General features: G+C 38.0%; 1 long non-coding RNA gene across 1 annotated transcript in view; it reads right to left on the bottom strand.

Moving 5' to 3' along the window:
- Positions 1-22562, bottom strand: part of LOC129873142 (uncharacterized) — a 40162-nt gene that overhangs the window by 4235 nt on the left and 13365 nt on the right. The gene's annotated exons all lie outside the window — the stretch shown is intronic.

Genomic DNA, 22562 nt, shown 5'->3' with positions numbered 1-22562 from the left:
CACTCATTAGTTCATAAGCGAAAGACTTAAGTAAAAATAAGAATACTTATATGGGCTCGCTATCAACATCAAAGAAAAGAAATAATCCTTAGAAAAAGTAGTTTCAAAGGAGAACTACTCCAATTACATCATCAAACTCTGTCTATTAAGCCTCTAACACTATCAGATGGTGTCAATGACATGTCCATGGCTACCTCAAAAGAAACATCACACTCAACAATAATAAAAGGATAAGGAGTTCCTCCGAATACGAGGACTCACCAATATAGCTGAAAAGAAATAATCTTCAACGATGCACCTGTTGAGGATCTCTAACACCTATTTCTGCATCATAAAATGATACAGGTCGAATGACGTCAGTACATAGAACGTACGAGTATGTAAAATGACAGGAAAGTAAGGACAAATATTAAGAAACTCCTCTCAAGAAAACTTAGCTCAGAACTCAACATTAATATGTAATGCAAATTTAAAAATAATAATAATAATAAGAAATGCTTACTTAGTTGGGAGTTTCTCTAAACGACAACCATCACTTATGAGCTAGTGATGATATAACGAAGCGATGTCGTTGCCACATCCATCCAATACCTTGCTAGGGTAAAGGACATCACCATCTTGGATCCAATCATCAAAGTCCTCTTTTTGGGACTTAAGAGGCATAGCCTCCATCCTACGCTGGCTACGTAGTTTTGGGATTTGAGTCAATTAAACTCTTACCCAACTTGGTGCTCAGTACTACTCCCAAAATATGTGCTCATATTAACCTCATTATTTAGTCTTATTGGACTTTAATTTAAATCATCAAACTCATCTCATTACCTCTTCATCAAACATTATACTTCAAAAATATCATTTACATCTCATCAAAATATCTTGCTCAAAACATCATTTAATCCATTGAATTAAATTCATTTAAACTCAGTTCTTTTGCTCTTTCAAAACTCAATAAAATACATATATAGTATTAATTCAAATCACTATTTTTGTCAATGAATATATTAATAGCCAACATCTTTACTCAAACACGCGTAAAAGTATTTATGAATATCTCAAATCAATTAGGGTTCATGAGGAAGTAACCACGAACAATAATTCCAATAATATGAGAGATAAAAAAAATAATCTCAATGTATAAATATATGTAATTCAATAGAATAAGGATTAACTCATTTAGAATTCAAGAATTAGGGTAAAACTCAACTATAACTTAATTACGATGAATTTAGATATTGGGCGCATGGAGGAACTCAATCCAATGTTATGAATAACCTTACATACCTTGAATCCGAAGCTTTACTCCAAATTGGAAAACTCTTGAACTCCTAGCCTTTTTTCCTCGCTGGAGTATTTTGTATACTATTTGGAGTATAAGAATCACCGAAATAGTATTTCTATACTACTAAAACTAAAACTATATTTGAGAATGAGTAAAGAAGTGTATAGAGAGAAGAGTTGCTTGAGAAAGCTTGATGAATAAAAATGAGAAAATAAGATGGATATTTATAGGTGTGGAGGAGGAACCTAAAAATAAATAAAAATAATTACAAAGGATGATCTTGAAAATTCAAAGGATGATCTTAAAAATTCAATGGAGAATTTTGATGTCATGGATGATGGCAAATGGTTCTAGATCTTTCCATGGTAGGTAAGATGAACTCTCTTTTAACGGAATACTCTTTTTCGGAGCTGCATTTGAACAAGATATATTCCTTATTAGGATTTGATATCTTCATAAGAATTGTAGCTATAAAAGTCTAGTTTCATACCATGAGATATGATTTTTCTTCTACAAACACTCTATTCCGTCACAGCACCATGTCTTGAAAGAATTAATTTATTTGACCTACCTACCCTCCAAATCTTGAGATATGGTACCATGAAAGTTGTAGGTAATATCGTTGTAGTTACTCAGAAATTTGAATAACCTAATTTGGACAATTCTATAAAAAGTTATGCCCAAATTACATTAGACATGAGAGAACATGATCAAAATACTTTAGTTATGAGAGAACATGATCAAAACCTTTTCATGCCTTCATATAAGGACTTTTGATAAATCAACAATTTAATGCATTTAAAAGCCAATATCAGTTAATATAAGATAGGTAATTAAACTTCAAATATTTAATAATCTATGCATTTGAAATCATGATATGAAAAACCCATAAAGTTTCATCCTTGAATTAAATAGAAAACTTTAATAATTTATTTGGACTTCATGAATGAAAAGATCCATGAATCAATAACATTTAGGGGGTGTTACAATATCTCCCCCTTGGAACCATTCGTCCTCAAATGAAGATGAAACTAGGAGACATCAAGAATGAGTATCATCAAGACGTCAATTTCTCAAAAACTCTGATGCTCAAATGGTCAATGACTCAAATTCAAGAATACACATCGACTCAAAGGTAGAAGTAAATAATATTACCTTGAACATCATCATCGAAAGGCACAAATAGATGAGGATATTTAGCCTTCATATCTTCTTCAGCTTCCCATGTAGCCTCTTCAACAAATTGATTTCGCCATAGGACTTTGACAGATGCCACTTCCTTAGTTCTTAATTTGCGAACCTGACGATCAAGAATCTGAACTGGAATCTCTTCATAACTCAAACTCTCTTTCACCCCAATGCTCTCAGTCGGGATAATAAGTGAAGGATCTCCCAAATACTTTTTAAGCATAGAGATGTGAAACACGGGATGAATAGCAGCTAATTCTGGGGGCAACTCCAATTCATAGGCTACGTTACCTACCCTCCTCATAATCTGATAAGGACCAATGTAGCGGAGACTAAGCTTTCCTTTATTTCCAAATCTCATCACACCCTTAATGAGTGAAACTTTCAAGTATACCCAATCATACACTTAGAACTCCAAATATCTCCTCTTAATATCAGTGTAGGATTTCTGGCGACTCTGAACAGTCCTCAACCTCTCTTGGATGGTTTTCACCTTCTCCATATCTTGGTGAACCATGTCTGGTCTAATCAACTCAGCTTCACCAACTTCGAACCAACCAATTGGTGATCTACATCTCCTCTCATACAAAGCTTCATAAGAAGTCATTTGAATACTCGAATGGAAGCTATTATTGTATGCAAACTCAATAAGAGGTAAATGATCATTCCAATAATTACCTTTGAAGTCAATGACACAGGCTCTTAACATATCTTCCAAAGTCTGTATCGTACGCTCTGCCTGGCCGTCTGTCTGCGGATGAAAAGTTGTACTAAGGTTCACTCTTGAACCTAAACCCTTCTGGAACGACTTCCAAAACTGAGCAGTGAATTGAGCTCCCCTATCTGATATGATAGACAAAGTAACTCCATGTAGTCTAACAATCTCTCTAAGATATAGTTTGGCATAATCCTCTGCAGTGTCTGTAGTGTTAACCGGCAAGAAATGGGCCGATTTGGTCATCCTATCCACAATCACCCAAATAGAGTCATGTTGTTTGCGGATTCGCGGTAAACCAGTAATGAAGTCCATATTGATCATTTTCCACTTCTATTTCAGGATCTCTATATTCTGAGCCACTCCACAAGGCCTTTGGTGCTCAATTTTAACTTGTTGGTAGTTCGGGCACTTGGACACAAACTCTGTTATATTCCTCATCATTCCACTCCACCAGTACACTTCTCTCAAGTTATGGTACATCTTTATTGAACCTGGATGGATGGAATACCTGGAATTATGGGCTTCTGCCATGATTCTCTCTCGAAAGCCATCAATACTTGGAACACATAATCTCCCTTGATATCTCAACACTCCATCTCCCCCTTTGGTAAAAGCCATTACCTTCTGCTTGTGAATTCATCTTTTAGTTGAAGGAGAATGGGATCCTGATCTTGCTTTCCTTTTACCTCTGCAATTAGAGATGATTTAGCTCCATTTCGGATTATTGTACCACCCTCACTAGAGTTAATAACTTGAACTCCCAAATGCGCAAGTCTATGCACTTCCTTTGCCAGCTCCTTCTTTTCCTTTTCTACATGGGTCGTACTCCCCATGGATAACCTTCTAAGAGCATCGGCAACTACGTTTGCTTTACCTGGGTGGTAGAGAATTCTCATTTCATAATCCTTGAGCAACTCTAGCCATCTCCTCTGTATCAAGTTCAGCTCCTTCTGGATGAATACATACTGCAAGCTCTTATGGTCTGTGAATACATCCATATGTACACCATAAAGATAGTTACGCAAGATCTTAAGAGCAAATACCACAACTGCCAACTTAAGGTCATGAGTGTGGTAGTTTCTCTCATAAGTCTTAAGCTGTACGGAGGTATAGGCAATGACCTTACCTTTCTACATCAACACACATCCCAACCCCACATCGAAAGCATCACAATAGATTATAAAACCATCCATTCCCTCGGGTAGGGACAGTATTGGAGCAGTAGTCAATCTAGCTTTCAACTCTTGAAAGCTTTTCTCAAAAGCATCAGACCATTGAAACTTAGCCTTTTTTTGAGTCAGCTTAGTCAATGGTGAGGATATGGACAAAAATCCCTCAACAAACCTCTTGTAGTAACCAGCCAAACCGAAGAAACTCCTTATGTTGGTTGGAAAGGTGGGTTTGGGCAGTTCTTAACTGCCTCAATCTTTTGAGTATCGACTCGAATTCCATCACTAGATATAATATGGCCTAGGAACGCTATAGAAGCAAGCTAAAACTCACACTTTGAAAACATAGCATACAACTCCCTCTCCTTAAGAGTTTGGAGGACAATCCTAAGGTGGTTAGCATGGTCACTCTTACTTCTAGAGTAGACCAAAATATCATCGATGAAAATAATCACAAACGTATCTAGGTATGGCTTGAATACCTGGTTCACGAGGTCCATAAAAGCTGCATGAGCATTTGTCAATCCAAATGACATAACAAGAAACTTAAAATGACCATAGTGGGTTCAGAAAGCCGTCTTTGGGATGTCACATTCTCTCACTTTCAACTAATAATAGCCTGATCTGAGGTCTATCTTAGAGAAGCATGTCGCACCCTGAAGTTGGTCAAATAAATCATTTATCCTGGGGAGAGGATACTTGTTCTTTATGGTGACCTTATTCAGTTATCGGTAATCAATACACATTATAAGGGACCCGTCTTTATTTCACACAAATAGGATAGGAGCGCCCCAAGGTGAGACACTTGGCCTAATAAATCCTTTATCTAGGAGGTCTTTCAACTGTTCTTTCAACTCTTTCAACTTAGTGGGGGCCATCCTATAAGGAGGAATGGAGATAGGTTGTATATCAAAAAGGACGTCAATACCAAAGTCTATCGCTCTATTAGGAGGGATTACGAGTAAATCCTTAGGAAAGACTTCAGGAAACTCATTTACAATAGGAACAGACTCAAAAGCTGGAGCCTGCTCATTAATATTTTTGACTCAGACTATATAATAAATGCATCCTTTAGAGATTAACTTTCTGGCCTTAAGGTAGGAAATAAATTTACCCCAGGCACTACAGAACTCTCCTTCCACTCTAAGATAGGCTTATTTGGAAATTGAAACTTTACAATTCGGGTCCTACAATCAACTGAGGCATAACAAGCATAAAGCCAGTCCATGCCGAAAATCACATCAAAATCACCCATGTCCAACTCAACTAAGTCAGCCATGGTATCCCTGTGATAGATTGACACAGTACAATCTCTATAGACCTTCTCAATTAAGATGAACTCACCAACAGGAGTAGATACGCTGAAAGGCTCAAGAAGACACTCGGGAAGGATTTCAAATTTACTAGCCAAGTAGGGAGTCACAAAACATAATGTAGCACCCGGATCAAGTAATGCATACACATTAAAAGAAAGGACTCGGAGCATACCAGTAATAACATCGAGTGTATTCTCTTGGTCCTGGTGACTACCCATAGCTTATAGACGATTTGTTCCCCTGCCTGCACTTGAAGTTGCTCCTCTCTGATTACCTCTATTCTATGGAGCTGCAGAAGAAAATTGAGCTCTACTTGAATATTTGAAGCTTATTTATCTATCTTAGCTTATAATGACTCTAAATTCATGAACTGGTTGATTTATCAAATGTCCTTAGATGAAAGCATGAAAAGGGTTCTAAAGTGAATTGGTGGGTTGTCTTAAGTTTGCTTTAATTGATGCATTAAATTACTCTCATGCATGCTAGCATTGATTTAAATGATTTGAAAGTTGATTGAATAGAACCCACCTAGTTTTACTATGTTTTAATAAAGTTTGAATTGAAAGATTTGCCTCCAAAATGAATGTTTATGAAAGTAAATGTCTATGATCAAAAGGATTATTAGGAAATGAAAGAATGATGAAATGATTATGAAATAATGTATTCCACTTGTTAAAGGACAATTCTCACTTGTGTGAATCAAAAAAGAGTTTTAATGAGCTATTCTACCTAATGATGCTTTGATGATTTAAAGCTATGTAAATGATTATGTTCTTATGTTATATTAAACTATTCGTTGGGATTGACTTACCACTAAATTGGGTGGGATTCGGTAAGGGAATCCTAGTAGCAACCCCTTGTCTTATTAAATATGTGCCAACATAGGAGCCCTTGTAGGCTTAGGCTAGTGGATCCACAAATAGCCCTAAAAGTTTAACGGAGCTCTACACGGCAAGTAGTCTTCCCATGTTAACATAGGGGGTTATGTTGGATTCTATGTAATAGCTCGCATGATCTTAAATATCGGTTACAGTCACCTTCCCATAAAATGAATGTTTCAAAGGTTATACACATGATTGATTATGTATGAATTGCACTATGTTCATACTAACTATTCATGCATGCCTACATACTTAGTACATTTGAATTACTAACGCATACTCTTTGCCTACATGATATCATTATGTAGGGATCGACGTTGCTCTACATTCACCTCCACGTGGCTAGTTGACTCATTGAAGGTTACCTATTTGGTGAGTTCCCATGTTTTGGGAATAATATTCCTTTCCTTTCAAGCTTATGTTTTGTAAAGACCCTTGTATACATTTCATGCTACTTATTTTTATTTCCTTGAAGGTGAGCGAGGGACATGTCTTAGCCCTCGCCAAGTCTAAAAATATAGAGGTATTGTTGGATAAACGGATGATGATTTGAGGTTGTTATTGACTCTTATTCTATGATGTTTACCTTAGTCCCTATACCCCTCCTTTATTTCTACTTATTATTGAATGTCATTACCTATGAAAATCTAAATAAATGCTAAGAGTCTTGGGTGAGGTACCTCTGAGGGTATCATTCGTCGTGTCTCATCTAGGCCTTAGGGTTGAGTTGTGACAAACTTGGTATCAGAGCTTAAGGTTTTGAATGGTTCTCAAAGTCCAATATACCACGTCGAATAGGGTCTTATTCATGGTTGTGAAGCATGCCACAAATATGAATAGCAGACTATGGGATGTTTAGGAAAGTTTTTCCCTTTTTTCATGATTCATGTCATACCCTAGAGTTAACCTAAGACTTCCTCTAACTAACAAATAATTTTAATATCTTCTAGATCAATCATTCAAGAAGAGTACCTCCACCTAGAGCAAGAGTTGATGATGAGGACCAAGCTCCTCCGATTCCCAAAGCTCCACATCATGAGGAATGAGTGACACATCAAGAGTTCCAAAACATCATGACTTTGTTGTCCCAAGCCATAGCCAAGATTCCAAAACATCATAACTTTGTTGTCCCAAGCCATAGCCAAGAAAACTAACCAAGGAATTGTTCCTCCTCATCCTCCTCAAGTGCCTACTCTGGCTTCTAGGATTTGGGACTTCAAGAGAATGAATCTGCCCAAGTTTGTTGGTTCTAAGGTAGATGAGGACCTATAGAGTTCATTAAGGAGGTTTATCAAATTATGGATATCACGGGAGTGCCTCCACATGAAAATGCCAAACTAGTGGCCTATCAAATCAAAGGCATAACCAGGGTTTGGTATGAGAAATGGATTGTTGAGAGGGGTGAAGATATGAAACCTAGAGAATGGGAAGACTTCAAGGGTGACTTCCTTGATCACTTCTTTCCTTTAGAGCTAAGGGGGGAAAAGATTCAAGAGTTTATCAATATTCACCAAGGGGGCATGAGTATGATGGAATATGCCTTCAAATTCACTAAATTGTCCAAGTATGCTTCTTTCATGGTCTCCGACTCAACGGAAAGGATAAGCAAATTTATATCTGGTGTCTCTAATTTAGTGTTCAAGGACTACAAGATGTCCATGTTGGTCAAAAAGATGGACATCTCCCGACTCATGACATATGTGGAACAAATTGAGAAAAAGAAGTTGAGGGAGAGGTCAAGAGGGTTCAACAAGGCTAGAATTGATAGTGGAGGGTTCAATCCTCAAAGGTTCGATTATGGTGGTAGTTGAAAGGGCCAAGATGGGCAACTATTCATGGGGAAAGGCTTCACCAATACTCCTTCTCCAAGGTTCAACAAGGAAAAGGGTGCTAACGCGATAGTTCCAAGAGAAATTATTGGTGCTCAATCTTTCCCTGCTAGCAAGAAGTGTGGAAGGACTCACAAAAGGGAATGCTTAGCCGACTCTAATGCATGCTTCAAGTGTGGTTAACTAGGTCACCAATCTAGAGATTGTAAAGGTGGTGGCAGTAGCCCTCAAGGCCAAATTGCTCATGGCAACAAGCTTAAAGAAGTGGCCAATGAACCAACTGCTTTTGTGCTTTACATGGGAGACGAGGTTGAGGAAACACCTAATATTGTTACCGGTATATTAAAGGTCTTTGCTTTTGATGTGTATGCTTATTAGATCTAGGTGCAAATTTGTCATTTTACTCCATTCTTGGCAATTAGGTTTGATGTGTAACTCAAAATGTTAATAGAGCCCTATTTGGTATCTACCCTCGTGGTTGAGTCTGTTATTGCTGGAAAGGTTTATAAAAATTATCCAGTGTCTATCTTTCACAAAGTTGTTCCTTGTGATCTCATAGAGCTTGACATGATAAATTTTGATGTTAATGTAAGACCCCGGAAATGTGTAATGTCCTAAGCTAAGGAACAAATGAGAAAAATCTTAGAAAGTTGTAGAAACTGGCACCAGGAGTTGACCATCGAAGCTATCATGGGTCGTGGAAAGCATCACGGACCGTGGTGAGCAACCGTGGTAGAGATTCAGAGACTCAAACATATAGGGAAGGGACCACGATGGAGGACCACAGATTATTGTGAGCACCACAGATCGTGAAGCGCTCCGTGGTGACCCCTCCCTAAGACCCTCAGGGAATTCCCCAAGGCAAGGGCCACGGATGACCACCATGTATCATGGAATACTCCATAGACCGTATTGTGTCCTCGTGGTGGTTAATCTATAGGCTTTTGTAGGACATGCACCACAACCACCTTTCACGGCCTGTCGTGCCCTTAGTTGATCGTGAAAGGGCTCTATGGAGAAACTTCAGAGACCTTCCCTGCAGGCTTTCCAAAATATTTTTCCAAGTCCTTTACTATGGGATCCCACCACTGGCCATGGTGAGCACCACGGACCGTGAAGAGTCCTCGTGAATCGAGTTCCAGTCAAATTTTAAGAGGGACATTTTGGTCTTTTCCTGCATTTTAAATCAAAATGAAGTAGTTTTGAGGGCTGAATTATCTCATCTAAAGACCCTAAACCCCCTAAAACCTTCATTCTTCACACTTAGACTCAAGACACTCAAATCCTCTCTTCTCAAGCCCTCCCAAGAGCTTCAAGCCAAGCTAGGGTTTCATATCAAGGCATCTTCAAGTGTCCATTCCTTCTGAAGTCTTCATTAGGGATTTTTTTCCCCCAAGGTATGTGGGTTTCACCCACAAGTTCTTCCATCCATGGATCCCGAATGTTTTCCTCGACTTGATATTTTAAATTCTAAATGATAAACTCTTATGGGCTTTTATATGATGACTTTAAATGCACATATTATTATATATTTGAGGTTTATTTACATATATTAATGTATATTGATTCTCAATTTCATGAAAATAAGGATTCATTAAGGTTCTTATATGAATTCTTGAAAGTGGTTTTAAAGTGTATATGGCGGGTTGTTTTAAGATGTTTAATTTGATGCATCACTCTCATGCATAGGAACGTTCTTTAAATGTATTTGAAGGTTATGAAATGAACCCACCTAGTTTTCTTATGTTAAAGTAAACTTAAATGAAAGCTTTGACTTCAAATGAAAGTTATGAAGCAAATGTTTATGTTTAAGGGAGTCATATGAAATTATTGAATGATGATGAAAAGGCTTCTTAGCCAAAGAAAGGATTCAATATGCAAGGACAATTCACACATTTTGAATCAAATGAAATATTTTAATGAGCTATTCCACCGAATGATGTGTTGATGTCTAAAGTTATATAATTACTTGTGTTAATATGATATCTAGATGTTATTCTGTAGGGTTGACCTAGCACCGAATGTAGCATGTAGATGGGAACTCGACCTAAGGGGTCCTTAAGTAAAGTCTCATGTTGCATTAACTATACGCCAACAGAGGAGCCCTTATAGGTTATTTAGGCTAATGAATCCCCTATCAACCATTAAAGTTAAAGTTAAAGAAATAATTAAAATTGATGGAGTCTCCCTATGCCAACGTAGAGGGTTATGTTGGATTCCATGTAATAATTTGCGTGGTCTTAAATGTCAGTTACGGTTACCTTCCCACAAAATAAATATTTTAAGCTTTTATATGATGATTTCTCATGCATGCGTTCACTTATGCATATTGCTTATAAATATGTTAATATTTTTCATTGTATATCATGCTCACATACTTAGTACATTCAAAGTACTAACGCATATTTTTGCCTACATAATATCACCATGTAGGAATCGGCGTTGCTCCACACTCTCCTCCCTGTGGCTAAGTTTGTCATTGAAGTCTACTACAAGTTGGTGAGTTCCTATGTTTCAAAAACAACATCCCTATCTTTCTAGCTTATGCTTTATATAGATTATTGAGTTACTTTTGGTACTTTTGACTTATATCATAAGGGTGAGCTAGGGACATATCTTAGCCTCCACCAAGTCTCTTAAGTAGAAGGTATGGTTGGATAAAATGTACAATCTTTGAATGAATTGGACTCTTATTTTATATGGAATCCCTTAGTCCCGTTATCCCTTACGTTTTCGCTTGTTTGATTATCATTACAAATGAAAAGCTTAATGAAATACTAAGAGGCTTTGATGATGTGCCTCTGAGTACTTCATTCGCTGTGTCACATCTAGGCGCTAGGCTTTGGTCGTGACTAACTTGGTATTAGAGCTTGAGGTTTTGAAATGATCCTTAGAGTCTAATGTACCGCGCCAAATAGGGTCTTGTTTATGGTTATGAATTGAGCCACAACTATGAATAAGAGCCTATTAGACGTCTAGGAAAGTTTTTACTCCTTTCAAATTCATGTCGTGCCCTAGAGTATCCTATGATTTCCTCTAACTAACGAACCATTTTATGTTCTCTATATAATGCCTCGAGGAAAAGCACCTCTAAGAGCAAGGGTTGATGATGGAGACCAAGCTCTTCCAGTTCCCAATTCCCCACATCATGAGAAAGGGATAACCCATGTGAAGCTTTGCAATATCATCACATTATTGGCACAAGCCGTATCCTACCAAGGAAATCAAGGTGTTCCTCCTCCTCAAGTGCAAAATTAGGCTTTTAGGATTTGGGATTTCGAAAGGATGAATTTGCCCAAACTCGATGGTTCTAAAATAGACGAGGACCCTATAGAGTTCATCGATGAGGTGTACCTGATTGTGGCTATCATGGGTGTACCTCCAAATGAGAAGGCTGAGCTAGTGTCCTATCAACTCAAAGGCATGGCACGAGTTTGGTACGAATAATGGGTTGTTGAGAAGGATGAAGAAATAAGGATGATAGGATGGGAAAGGTTCAAGGGTGCCATCCTAGACCGCTTCTTTCCATTGGAGCTAAGGGAGGACACAATCTAAGATTTCATCCACCTTCGTCAAGAGAGTAGGACTGTAGGGAGTATGCCCTCAAATTCACTAAGTTGTTGAAGTACACTCCCTTCATAGTTTGTAACCCCTTAGCAAGGATGAGCAAGTTCATCTTCGGTGTCTCAAGCTTGGTGTCCAAGGAGTGCAAGATGACCATGTTGGTCAAATAGATGGACATCTCCTGACTAATGACCTATGCGGAGCAAATTGAAGAAGAGAGGTTGAGGGAGAGGTCTAGAGAGTTCAAGAAGGCTAGAGTGGATGGTGGAGGGTTCAACTCTCAAAGGTTGGGTTATGGTCACAGTGGCAAGGACCAAGGTGGACAATGGTTTGTGGGACAAGGTTCTACTAATACTCCTCCTACGAAATTCAACAAGGACAAGGATACTAATAAAATGGCCCCAAGATAGAATGTTGGTACTCAAGCTTTCCCTGTATGTAAGAAGTGTGGGAGGACTCATAGAGGAGAGTGCTTGGATATCTCCAATTCTTGCTTCAAATGTGGCAAGTCGGGTCATCATGCTTGGGATTTTAGAGGTGGTGGTGGTGGTAGGCCTCAAAGGCAAATTTCTCATGTCCAACAAGCTCAAGGAGGTGGCCAACACACCAACCATTTCTATGCTTTGCATGGGATGAAAGAGGTTGATGAAGCACCAAATGTTATTACCGATATGTTAAAGGTCTTTTCTTTTGATGAGTCGATTATTGCTAGAAAGGTCTATAAGGGTCGTCCCGTATCTATCTTGCATAAAGTGGTCCCTTGTGACCTCATTGAGCTTGACATGGTAGATTTTTATGTTATACTTGGGATGGATTGGTTACACACATCTTATGCTTCCATAGATTGTAGGACTCGTCGAGTTAAGTTCTAATTCCCAAATGATTCTATTCTCTAATAGAAGGGTCATGATTCGATAGTGAAGGGTAAGTTCATCTCTTTTCTTAAGGCCCAGAAGTTGATTACTAATGGTTGCATTTACCACATTGTGAGGGTTAGGGATGTTTATTCTGAAAGTCCTCCTCTTGAGTCAGTCCTCATAGTCAATGAGTTTCCCAATAACCTTCTCGGTACCTCTCTCGAAAGGGAAGTTGATTTTGGTAGTGATCTCCTCCCCGATACCCAACCTATCTTTATTCCTTATTACTGAATAACCGCAGTGGAATTGAAGGAGTTGAAGGAATAATTAAAGGACTTGTTAGAAAAGGGGTTCATAAGGCCAAGTATTTCAACATGTGATGATCCCGTGCTATTTATAAGGAAGAAGGATGGGTCACTTCGAATGTGCATAGACTACCATTAATTGAACAAAGTGACCATTAAGAACAAGTACCCAATCCCTAGAATTGATGATTTGTTTGATTAATTACAAGGTTAGAGTCACTTCTCTAAGATCAACGACTATCTCCAACTAAGGGTGAGGGAGTGTGACATTCTTAACACGGCATTCCGAACAAGGTATGGTCATTTCTAGTTTATAGTGATGAGTTTTGGATTGACGAATACACCGGCAGTATTTATGTACCTAATGAATAGGGTGTTCAAACCCTACCTAGTACTTTTCTTATGGTCTTCATTGACGACGTTTTGATTTACTCTCGAGGTGAGGATGAACATAAGTATCACTTGAGGGTTGTGCTCAAAACGGTGAGGGATAGGAAATTATTTGCAAAATTTAGCAAGTGCGAATTTTGGTTGAGAGAGGTGGCATTTCTTGGTTACATCAGTTCTGGTGATGGGATCAAGGTTGATCCTAAGAAAATAGAGTCGGTCAAGAATTAGCCTAGACCATTGTCTCCTTCGGACATTAGGAACTTCTTGGGTCTAGCCGATTACTATAGAAGGTTCGTTAAAAGGTTTTCTTCCATCTCATCCCTGATGACAAAATTAACCCGAAAGAAAGAAAAATTCATATAGACAGATGAGTGTGAAAGGAGTTTTCTAACTTTGAAAAATAGACTTACCTCCACTCCTATTTTGACTCTACCGGAAGGATTGAAAGGGTTTGTGGTTTATTGTGATGCTTCAAAGATCGGTTTGGGTGTGTCCTGATGTAAAATAGCAAAGTTATAGCTTATGCTTCTAGACAATTTAAGGTGCATGAATGTAATTACCCTACCCATGATCTTGAGTTGGCGGTAGTTATTTTTGCTATAAAGATTTGGTGGCACTACCTCTATGGGGTACACGTGGATGTGTATATTAATCATAAAAGTCTTCAATATGTGTTCAACCAAAGGGATCTCAACCTAAGGCAAAAAAGGTGAACTTCTCAAGAACTACAATATGAGTGTGCATTATCATATGGGTAAAGCCAATGTGGTTTTCGATGCACTTAGTAGAGTGTGTATGGAAAGTGTGGCTTAGGTAGTTGAAGGCAAGAGTGAGTTGGTGAAAGATGTTCATTGGTTGGCTAGGTTTGGGGTGAAGTTGAGTGATACTGATGGTGGTGGTATAGTTGTTCAAAATGGGTCCAAATCCTCCTTGGTGGTAGGTGTCAAGTCAAAGAAAGACCTCGATCCGACATTAGTAAAGTTAAAGAAGTTGGTGAAGGAGAAGAAGGTAGAGGTATTTTCATTAGAGGGAGATGGGGTGTTATACTACTAGGGTCGGTTATGTGTTATGGATGTGGATAGACTAAGGAGTTTAATCTTGAAGGAGGCTCGAAATTCTTTATACTCTATTCATCCTGGTTCTTTGAAAATATACCGAGACTTAAAAGAGTTCTATTGGTGGGGTGACATAAAAAAGGATATAGCAAGGTTCATGTCCTAATTTCCGAATTATCAACAAGTGAAGGACGAACATCAAAGGTCGGGTGGAATAGCACAAGATATTAAAATCCCTACTTAGAAATAGGAAAATGTGAATATGGATTTTGTAGTGGGTTTGCCTCATACTCGGAAACGTCATGATTCGATTTGGGTAATTGTTGATAGAATGACTAAGTCGGTTCACTTCCTACCAAAAAAGACTTCATATAGTGCCAAAGATTATGCCAAGTTGTATATCCAAGAGTTGGTGAGGTTGCATGGCATGCCGTTGTCTATTATTTTGGATCATGGTATCCAATTCACTTCTCACTTTTGAAGGTCTTTTCAAAGGTGCCTCGGTACTATGGTAAAGTTAAGCACTGCATTTCATCCTCAAATCGATGGGCAAGCCAAAAGAACAATTCAAAATCTAGAGGATATGTTAAGGTCTTGTGTATTAGAATTCAAAGGGAGTTGGGATGATCATCTACCGCTCATTGAGTTTGCCTATAATAATAACTATCATTCCAGCATCGAGATGGCGTCGTTTAAGGCTTTGTATGAGAGACGATGTAGGTCTCTGGTTGGTTGGTTCGAGTTAGGTGAGATGACCTTCTTGGGCCCCAAATTGGTACTAGATGCTTTAGACAAGGTGAGAATTATTAGACAAAGGTTGAAGATTGCCCAAAGTCATCAAAAGTCCTATTCCGATACTAGGAGAAGAGATCTTGAATTTAATGTGGACGATAGGTGTATTTGAAGGTTTCACCCATGAAAGCCATGGTTCAGTTTGGTAAGAAAGGGAAATTGAGCCCTAGGTATGTAGGGCCTTATAGAATCTTGAGGCGTATTGGCAAAGTCACATATAAGTTGGAATTTCCTTCGAAAATGGCCATGGTTCATCCGGTGTTCCATGTGTCTATGTTGAGGAAATGTGTGGGAGATCCTAGTTCCATTGTGCCTTTGGAGATAGTGAATGTTGAAGAAAATTTTATCTATGAAGAGGTTCCGATTGAAATTTTGGATCGACAAGTTAAGAGATTGAGGAACAAGGAAGTCCTTTAAACGGATCAACAAGTTGAAAGTTCTACATGGGAAGCAAAAGAGGATATGATGAAACGTTACCCTCATCTCTTTCATTCTACTCAAGACTAAGGTACTAAGTTATTCATGCTCAAGTATTTAAGACTCTTATGCTTCAGTTTTCCTAAGTCTTCATATGCATGCATATTCATGAAGTTGAATTTTAAAGTTAAGATTTATGCTGAAGTTTAAAGATCTCATGTTGATGCATTTCAAGTGTCATTGTATTTATGTTGGGTTGCTAGTCACTGTGCCAAGTCCTTTCCTATGCTAATTATTCCTATACGAGGATGAATGTTTCCAAGAGGGAGATATTGAAAGACCCCGAAAATGTAGAAGATCCTAAACAAAGGAAAAAAATGACAAAAATCTCAGAAAGTTGTAGAAACTAGCACCAGGAGTGACCATAGAAGCCATCACGGACTGTAGTGAGAACCCGTGGTAGAGATTTAGAGACTCATACTTGCAAGGAAGGGACAACGATGGAGGACCACTGACCATGGTGAGCACCATAGACATTGAAGCCCTCTATGGTGACCCCTCCCAAGACCCTCAGGAAATTCCCCAAGGCAAGGGCAATGGATGACCACCAATGATCATGGAACACTCCACAGACCGTGGTGTGTCCCCATGGTGGTCACTCTACAGGCCTCCTGTAGGACCTGCACCATGCCATCTTTCACAACTCGTTGTGCCCTTCACAAACCATGAAAGGGGCTCCATGGAAAAACTTCAGTGAATTGCCCTGCAAGCTTTCAAAAATATTTTTCCAAGTCCTTTACCCTACCACGGGCCGTGGTGAGCACCACGGACCGTAAAGAGTCCCTGTGAAGATAGTTTCGATCAAATTTTAAGAGGGACAGTTTGGCCTTTTCCTACGTTTTAAATCAAAATAGAGTCATTTTGAGGGCTTAATTCTCTCATCTAAAGAACCTAAACCTTATAAAACCCTCATTCTTCATACTTAGACTCAAGACACTCAAATCCTCTCTTCTCAAGCTCTCCCAAGAACTTCAAGCCAAGCTAGGGTTTCATCTCAAAGCATCTTCAAGTCTCCATTCCTCCTCAAGTCTTCATTAGAGATTTTTGTTCCCCAAGGTATGTGGGTTTGATCCATGGTTTCTTTCACCCATGGAGCACAAATGTTTTCCTCAACTTCATCTTTCAAATTCTAAATGATAAACTCTTATGGGTTTTTACATGGTGACTCTAAATGCATATATTATGATATATTTGAGGTTTATTTATATATATTGATGTATATTCACTCTCAATTTCATGAAAAGAAGGATTTGTTAAGGTTCTTATATGAAGGCTTGAAAGTGGTTTTAAAGTGTATATGGTGGATTGTTTTAAGATATTTAATTTGATGCATCTCCATAACTCCCATGCTTACAAACATTCTTTAAATGTATTTGAAGGTTATGAAATGAACCCACCTAGTTTCCTTATGTTAAAGTAAAGTTGAAATGAAAGCTATTAAGCAAATGTTTTTGTTGAGTCATATGAAATAATTGAATGATGAGGAAGAGGCTTCTTAGCCAAAGAAAGAATTCAATGTGAAAGGAATATTCTCACATTTCGGATCAAATGAAAGGTTTTAATAAACTATTCCACCGAATGATGTTTTGATGTCTAAAGTTATATAATTGCTTGTGTTAATATGATATCTAGATGTTATTCTGTGGGATTGACCTAGCACTGATTGTAGCATGTAGATGGGGACTCGATCTAAGGGGTCCTTAAGTAAAGTCTTATGTTGCATTAACTATGCGCCAACGTAGGAGCCCTTGTAGGCTATTTTGTCTAGTGGATCCACGATTAGCCATTAAAGTTAAAGTTAAAAAAATAATTAAAGTTGACGGAGTTCTACCCGGCAAGTAGTCTACCCTTGCCAATGTAGGGGGTTATGTTGGATTCCCTGTAATAGCTCGCATAGTCTTAAATGTCGGTTACGATCACCTTCCCACAAAATGAATGTTTTAAGCTTACATATGATGATTTCTCATGCATGCATTCACTTATGCATATTACTTATAAATATCTTAATATTTTTTATTGTATATCAGGCTCACATACTTAGTACATTCAAAGTACTAACACATACTTTTGCCTACATGATATCACCATGTAGGAATCGACATTGCTCCACACTTTCATCCTAGTGACTAAGTTTGTCATTGAAGGCTACTACTAGTTGGGGAATTCCCATATTTCCGGAACAACATCCCTATCTTTCTAGCTTATGCTTTGTATAGACTATTGAGTTGCTTTTGGTAGTTTTGACTTATATATTGAGGTTGAGCTATGGACATGTCTTAGCCCCCACCAAGTCTCTAAAGTAGAAGGTATGATTGGACAAAATGTATGATCTTCTAATGACTTGGACTCTTATTTTATATGGAATTCCTTAGTCTTGTTATCCCTTACGTTTCCACTTTTTTGATTATCATTACCGATGAAAAGTTTAATGAAATGCTAAGAGGCTTGGATGTGGTGCCTATAAGTACTTCATTCGCCGTGTCACGTGTAGGTCCTAGGCTTGGATATTGACAGTTATACTTGGGATTGATTGGTTGCATGCATCTTATGTTTCTATAGATTGTAGAACTCGTAGAGGTAAGTTTGAATTCCCAAATGAGTTTATTCTTGAATGGATGGGTCATGATTCAATAGTGAAGGGTAAGTTCATTTCTTGCCTTAACGCCTGAAAGTTGATTGCTAAGGGTTGCATCTACCACATAGTGAGGGTTAGGGATGTCGACTCTGAAATTCCTCCTCTTAAGTCAATTCTCGTAATTAATAAGTTTTCTAATGTCTCCCTCGATGACCTTCCCGGTGTCCCTCCCAAAAGGAAAGTTGATTTTGGTATCGATCTTTTCCACGATACCCAACCTATCTTTATTCCTCTCTACCGAATAGCCCCAGCAAAATTAAAGGAGTTGAAGGAACAATTGAAGGACCTGTTGGAGAAAGGGTTCATAAGACCAAGTATTTTACCATGGCGTGCTCCCATGTTTATTATAAGGAAGAAAGATGGGTCACTCTGAATGTGCATAGACTATCGACAATTGAACAAGGTGACCATTAAGAACAAGTACCCAATCCCTAGGATAAATGATTTGTTTGACCAATTGCAAGGGGCAAGTCGTTTCTCTAAGATTGATGTCCGATCCAGCTATCATTAAACAAGGCTAAGGGAGTCTGACACTCCTGAAGAGATAAGGATAGGCTAAGTGTGTCTAGTGCAAGACGAAATTTCGAATACAGTATGGTCTTTGAGTTTTTGGTTATATCATTTGGATTGACAAAAGCACCAACGGTGTTTATGGATCTAATGAATAGGGTGTTCAAGCCCTACCTTGATACATTTGTGGTAGTCTTCATTGATGACATCTTGATTTACACTCAGGGTTGATGTGAGGCCAAAAATATAAATTTTTAATCATTAATAGCCTCATATTTAGTATTTTTATTTGTCCTTTTTGAGCATAAATTTTATGAATTATACTAAATTGTGTATTTTATTTATAGGATTACTTTGATCCAAAATGAAGAAATTTGGAGTGAAAACGAATTAAAAATGAAAGATTACAAAAGGAAAATCAAGCAGACAGCTTAATAGATTAAATTGAATATTATATTCATATTTATATACATGTTTGTCAAACAAAATTGGAGAAGAGAATGACTTATAGCAATCTTCCGCATGGCAGCAGCAAAGCAGAAAGAAAATTGCAATGTTAAAGTCGGCGCCGCACGTGGAAACTAAATTCAACTAGATTTATCGTTTCCTAATTAGTTTTGGACTCAATTATTTTATTTAGATTTTTCTATATTTATAAATGGTCCATAAAAATAATTATTCTGGGAAACTAACACACAACTCATGCATAAGTTTTAATGTAGGACTTAGATTTTTTAGCTTGAGAATTTTGGAAGAGCCATCGTGAAGGCCGAAAAATTGGTTTATTCTTTTCTTCTCTATCTTTGTTAAAATTTCTTCAAGAACTCAAAATTTTGAATTTATTCTATTCAATTTGTAAGTTCATAATTAAGATTGTCTATAATTTCTAAATTGTGATTTTCAAATTATGAGCAGCTAAATTGCATAATGAGGTTTGTGGGAACCTTGATGAATTATCACAGTAAGCTAATTTAAAAAGTGACCTTGAATGGTTTTTATGCATTCATTATTTTTCCTTTCGCTTTGGTTGCTTTTTAACGGTTGCAAACGTTAGAACTTGCCATATTCTTACTTGCCGAATCAAGGAAGTAACGAATGGGAAAAGGGATTAAACAACGAGATTTCGGGTTAATCATCCTCATCTAATAAGCTTGAACGGATCAAGGGATAGCTAAATCTGGATTACTGGTAAGGGTTAGTAAAGCATACACTCGTAGACAAATCAAGTTGCGTAGTGAACTTCACTTATTTGCTGGATCAAGGACTTAGGTGAACTTAACTTACCGATCTTGCATGCTAACAACTAAAATCAAATATTAATACAATATTCTTGCTGAGTTATGAAATCATGGGGAACACATTCCTAGCTTGTTACTTCTAATAATCTAAATACAAATAAATATTTAGTCCAAGCTATTGTTGTTCTTTTTATTTTTGTTTCAATTTAAAACCCCCCTTTTCAAATAGCGACTATCAAGTTAAATTTTTCTATTGACAATATTCTTCTATATTCTCCATGGGATCGACCCCGACTCATAGTTGTGTAAATATATTACAAACGATCATTTATATTTCTTTTCGAGAAGTGTATTTGGACGTTTTTAGGGGTGAGGAAGAGCATAAGGATCACTTGAGATTTGTGCTTCAAACCTTGATAGAGAGGCAATTTTTTGCAAAATTTAGTTAGTGTGAATTTTGGTTGAAAGAGGTGTCGTTTCTTGGTCACATAGTATCCGGTGATGGGATAAAGGTTGATCCTAAGAAAATGGAGGCGGTAAAGAATTGGCCTAGACCATTGTCTCCTTCAGACATTAGGGGCTTTTTGGGTCTGGCCATGTAGTATAGAAGGTTCGTTGAAGGGTTCTCTTCCATCTCATCTCCTATGACGAAATTGACTCAAAAGAAGGCAAAGCTCCTATGGATGGATAAGTGTGAGAGGAGTTTCCAAATTTTTAAGGATCGACTAACCTCCGCTCCTATCTTGACTCTACCGGAAGGCTTAGAAGGGTTCGTGGTGTATTGTGATACTTCAAGGGTTGGTTTGGGTTGTTTCTTGATGCAAAATGGAAAGGTGATAGCCTATGCTTCTAGGCAATTGAAGGTACATGAACGTAACTACCCTACCCATGATCTTGAGTTGGTGGCCGTTGTATTTGCTCTAAATATTTGGTGGAATTACCTCTATGGGATACATATGGATGTGTTTATCGACCACAAAAGTCTCCAATATGTGTTCACTCAAAAGGACCTCAATCTAAGGCAAAAAAGGTGGCTTGAACTCCTCAAAGACTATAACATGAGTGTGCATTATCATTCGGATAAAGCCAATGTTGTTGTCGATGAACTTAGTAGAGTGTGTATGGAGAGTGTGGCTCATGTTGATGAAGGGAAGAGGGAGTTGGTGAAGGATCTTCACTGGTTGGGTAGATTAGGGGTGAAGTTGAGTAGTTCTGATGATGGTGGTATGTTTGTTCATAACGGGTCCGAATCATCTTTGACGCTGGATGTTACATTAAAACAAGACTTTGATCTGACATTTGTGGAGTTAAAAAAGTTGGTGAAGAAAAGAAAGTAAAGGTCTCTTCATAAGGGGGAGAAGGGATACTATACTACCAAGGTCGATTATGTGTTTCGGATTTGGATGGCCTAAGGGGTATGATCTTGAAGGAGGCTCATAATTCTTTATACTTTATTCATCCCGGTTCGATTAAAATGTACCGAGACTTAAATGAGATTTATTGGTGGGGTGGCATGAAAAGGACATAGCAAGGTTCGTGGCTGAATGCCTAAATTGCCAACAAGTTAAGGCAAAACACCAAAGTCTGAGTGGCCTAGCACAAGACATTGAAATTCCTACTTAGAAGTGGGAAGATGTGAACATGAATTGTGTAATGGGTTTACCTCGTACTAGAAAACATCAAGACTCGATTTGGGTGATTGTTGATACAATGACGAAGTCGGCTCACTTTCTACCGGTTAAGACATCTTATAGTGCCGAAGATTATACAAAGTTGTATATTCGGGAATTGGTTAGGTTACATAGTGTGCCTTTGTCGATCATCTCGATTTGTGGTACCCAATTCATTTCTCATTTCTGAAGATCGTTTCAAAGGGGTCTTGGTACCAAGGTGAAGCTAAGTATCGCATTCCATCCTCAAACCTATGGGCAAGCTAAACGGACAATTCAAACACTAGAGGATATGCTAAGGGCTTGTGTGTTGGAGTTCAAAGGGAGTTGGGATGACCATCTACCGGTTATTGAGTTCGCCTACAATAATAGCTACCACTCAAGTATTGAGATGATTCCATTTGAAGCTTTGTATGGGAGACGATGTAGGTCTCCTTTTGGTTGGTTTGAAGTGGGTGAGATGACCTTGTTGGATCCCGATTTGGTGCTTGATGCTTTGGAGAAGGTGAAAGTCATTAGAGAAAGTTTGAAAATGGCTCAAAGTTGCCAAAACTCGTATTCCGGTACTAGGAGAAGGGATCTTGAGTATAATGTGGATGATTGGGTATACTTGAAGCACTACAACAAATTGGACTTTTAGCGACCATTTTTTGACGAAGGGAAATGAATTCCGTCATTATAAGTTACAT

The sequence above is a fragment of the Solanum dulcamara genome, chromosome 11, assembly GCF_947179165.1.
Source record: "Solanum dulcamara chromosome 11, daSolDulc1.2, whole genome shotgun sequence".
Classification (NCBI taxonomy): Eukaryota; Viridiplantae; Streptophyta; class Magnoliopsida; order Solanales; family Solanaceae; genus Solanum; species Solanum dulcamara.
This window is presented reverse-complemented; position numbering and strand designations above follow the sequence as displayed.